The sequence below is a fragment of the Charadrius vociferus genome, unplaced genomic scaffold, assembly GCF_000708025.1.
Source record: "Charadrius vociferus isolate BGI_N301 unplaced genomic scaffold, ASM70802v2 scaffold303, whole genome shotgun sequence".
In the NCBI taxonomy this organism is placed as follows: domain Eukaryota; kingdom Metazoa; phylum Chordata; class Aves; order Charadriiformes; family Charadriidae; genus Charadrius; species Charadrius vociferus.
Genome location: NW_009647756.1, coordinates 158129 through 162581, shown reverse-complemented (window position 1 = coordinate 162581; position 4453 = coordinate 158129).

The following is a 4453-nucleotide window of genomic DNA, read 5'->3' as shown; positions in this document are numbered from 1 at the left end:
AGGTGCGCGGTCCCGGTGGGGAAGGGGAGTCGCCGTCCCTCATCCTGCTGAGGGCCCGGGGGCGGGGGCAGGGGACGGGGTTCGCGCCCTCCCGCTGCCTCGCACACCGCAAAGCGGAGCCGCCGCCACAGCAGTACTCTTTTATTTTCACTGCTGGGTAAAGTTGGGTTGTTTTTTTTTTTTTCTCTCAGAAGGCTCCCGGGCTGGCACCCGCTTGAGCACCTCCGGTCATAGCGTCACTCCTGGTGCCTCCGTGCCAGGGCTGGAGCGCCTCTGCCACGTCTTCCACAGGCGTTTGGGCCTGACGGGCGGCTGTGGGAGCACACGGTGTTAAATGTTAAGGTTTCCCCTTAGGGAAGAAATGCCGAAAGAGGGAGAAAAGGTGTGATGATGCTCGGGTCGGGATGGACAGTCGGCTGCAAGTTTCCCATCCCGGCAACTCGGCGGCCAGTGGGGCCTTCAGCCTCCTCTCGGCTGCGGGTCATTTCGGCTTAGAGACTGCGAAGACTTTCAGAGATAAACATGGGCAAAAATACACTCTATTGAGATTTTTGACAACTGTAATGAGCTCAAGGAAGAATTATGTAAACATTATTAAGTGTAATAAACACATGTCAGCATTAGGCAGTCTTGTGTAGAAATGTGGGTAAAAGCCATGGCGAGCGTTTTATTCATAATGTCTTTTTAACTTTATGTAGCTGGTGTAATAGGCCCTGTGCTTTGCTGTTGCCTCGACGGAAAATCATTACCCAGTAATGGATGAGCCAGTTTGGAAGGAGAGCCACTGGGATACTGCACACTTTCATTCATAGATGCTGCTGTGTATTAGAGGAAGTAGCAGGAAGCCTGCCAACTTTCCCAATTTAATTATTAAGCTGTCAGTTCCTGACTCCTTGTTTCGACTTCCTGAGGCAACATCTGGCTGTAATAACAAAAATAAATAAATAAAATAAAATTTGATCATTCACTCAGCAGCATTCTATTTGCAGTGTCCTTTTTACTGCAACTTTTATGAAAAACTCAATACAGGGGATCTGGACCCAGCATCTTTCTGAGCTAGCCGAAAGTAAAGACGAGAATAGTTTCGGCTGCGGTCCTCATATTTGAGCCTTTTTTCAACAAGTCCAGTGGTGTGCGTTTTAATCTTCCTAATCCTTCTTTTATTCAGAAGAACATCAGCGTTTTTTTCACTGCATGAAGCTGAATGATATGACTTTGGGAGATAAAAATATATAATCTTTTGCTAGCCAAGAATTTTTGCATTCTCATCAAACGTTGCTTCAAAAGGGTAATGGTGGTTTCAGAAAAAAAAAAAAAAAAGCCATAAAGGATATCAGATTTAAATGCTACCAAATGTGAGCGAAACACTGAAGAGAAGTTTTAAAATATCTCTGACTGCATCTTCACGTGTTCTCAGGGTCTGTTTCGTATGATGTGACAGCTTCAGCTCACAAGTCGTTATTGCAGTGGCTTTTGGAACTGCGTGCCTCTTTTTTTTTCATATCCTCACTCAAAAGCACGCACACACTTACAAAAATATGTATCTATATATGCACACATGCACACAGAGAGACAAATACAGAGTGACTCAGCTCTGTGTTCTACTTACTTAATCAGTTTTCAAAGCTCCAGCACTGTTCTCGTTTGTTATTTAAAATGCCTAAAGCCACCGCTCCCACATTGCTTATTTCACTGCCGGGGTGCGGAGCCTTTGACAAAGGTAGGCCATCTACGTTGCCTCAGCTGGGCTCCTCCTCCTTGGGTGACAGTCTCCTAAATGCCTATCTGAAGGTGAGGAGGTCAGCCCTTCCATTAATCGCACGGCAGCTTGGACTTCAGCACTGAGCCTGCACACTAGTCCTAGGGAATCCTAGAAGACCTTTCTTCCTGGTGGTCACTTGGAGCTAAGGAAGGAGATCGAGATCTGGAGGCAGAGGTCCTGCAAGCACAGACTGTGATAAGAGGGTATCAGGAATGCTGTGAGTTGACCACCATCGCCCATGACCGGCATTCTGCACAGCACAGCACTTTGATCTCTCCTGGGCTATGGACCGATAGGAGGTGTAGCAACCATGGTGGTAAGTACAAGTTGGGCATATACAGCAGTAGTGCGTAATTCAGTACTTCCAAGTGTGTCTCCTTCCCTTAGTGCTCCCAGAGAAAGCAATCCTTCTGGTTTTCCCATTCCATTAATGCTCTCTCCCTTCCATTAAGAAGTTAGGTGTAGAGATCAGAAGAGTCTGAAGTCAATGTTGCTGTCATTTGGACTCCTATCAGAGGTTTGACACTATGTCATTTTTTTTCCCCCCCTCAGAAGTTTCCTTCTTCTCATAGCTTGCAGGAGCTTCTGGAACATTTTATTGATTTCTTAGCTGCTCTCCACTGGAACTCCTCATAATTCCTGGCTTCCTAAGGCTCACCAGGTACTTGTTCTTTTATGTCCTCCAGTTCAAGCAGCAGAAAAGCTAACTATCCTGTTAAGTAGGGCAGACTTTCTTAAACCATCAAAAGAACTCTGGATAATCCTTTCATACCTGTCTCCCATCTTCAAGTGAAATGACTGTGCCTCTTAAGTCCTCATAGGAGGGGATTGAATACTTTATATAAATTCTATTCAAGAGGCTCCTGTTTTCCCTCCAGTTCATGAAAGATCAGTCAGACTTGTCCTTTAGACTGTGAAGAAGAAAGAAAATAGAGCAAGGAGAAAGTGTTGAAAGGGGATTTTCTGGTCAAATTCTATTTATCATTTTTTCTACCATTAGTCAATTTCCAGGCGTAGAGCTCAGATTTATTTTTAGGAAAGTCACAAGTCACCTGGGATTAAAAAAAAAAAAAAAAAAAGTCAGACCAAAACATTTCAAAATGCTCTGGACCAAAGCAATGTTTCTGCGGCAGCAGTAAAGACTGCACTGAGTCCTGTGACCAGATGCACCTTTGAAAACTTCTGTGTAGTCTCTTGCTATAGGAAATAGACTTTGTGCTATAGGAAATAGACTTTTTACTATAGGAAGGAGAATTTGTATTTGTGTACCTTAAGGGGTCTGTCATCAATTTCCCTACTTTTTGCTCAGGACATCCCTTGACAACTTCTGTACCATATATGAATTCAGCAGTAAAGAGGAAACTATGCAAAAAAAAACGAGCAAATTCTTTATGAAAGGAAGGTTGAAGAACAATTTAACACAGAGAATTTCAGAGTCTTCTGGTGAAGGTCAATAACATGACGGATAAGTCTACAACAGATGTATTTATATGTTTACAAATGCAAAAGCAGAAATTAGAGTCATCTTAAAAGTAGCAGCTGTTAATTGCCAGCTTCATGTACAGACACACACTTGGAGAGACTGCTAATTAACCGAATGAAAAACTAGAGGAGTTTCAGCTCTGAGTTACTTGCCATAGACCTAAGAGGTCAGGTGAGATTCTCTGATTCCCAGGCAGATCCCAAGCTGGATAATGTTTGTTGGCTATACGGAGGCAATGATGTTTATCTGAAAATGAATTGCTCTTGCAGAAGGAAGCTTTACCAGTGAAAGCAGGATGTGCTGATCCACTAGGGCCAGCATCAGCAGCTATTAAAACAAACTGACATAAAGAGCATCCCAGATATCTCCTATTGGATGGTCTGGAGACATCAGCTAATATAAAACTGCAAAATGCTTGAGACTTGGAATCTAAAATTACTTTCCTGAATTAAAAGCATCATGTGCTGAAAGGAAGAAAAAACATCCTGCAGGATTTGAAACATCAACCAGCAGACTAGAAATCCAGAATCCCACTGAGCTTGGGGGCATTTCTGCACGCTTAGATGAACATTTGTTGCAACAGCCAGCACTCACCTAAGGACATGATATAAATCCCAAGGTATTAAGAATCACAGAATGGTCAGGGTTGGAAGGGACCTCTGGAGATCATGTAGTCCAACCCCCCTGCCAGAGCAGGGTCAGCTACAGCAGGTTGCACAGGACGGCATCCAGGTGGGTTTTGAATGTCTCCAGAGTGGGAGACTCCATCACCTCTCTGGGCAGCCTGTGCCAGTGCTCTGCCACCCTCAAAGTAAAGAAGTTCCTCCTCATGTTAAGATGGAACTTGCTATGTTCAAGTTTGTGCCCGTTACCTCTTGTCCTATCACTGGGCACCACTGAAAAAAGACTGTTCCCATCCCCCTGGCACCCTCCCTTTAAGTATTTATAAGCATCGATAAGATCCCCCCTCAGTGTTCTTTTCTCTAGACTAAAAAGACTCAAATTCCTCAGTCTTTCCTCATAAGAGAGATGTTCTAATCCCCTAATCATCTTTGTAGCGCTTTGCTGGACCCTCTCCAGCAGTTCCCTGGCGTTCTTGGACCGGGGAGCCCAGTACTGACCACAGTACTCCAGATGTTGCCTCACCAGGGCAGAGTAGAGGGGGAGGATGACCTCCCTCGACCTGCTGGCCACACTCTTCTTGATGC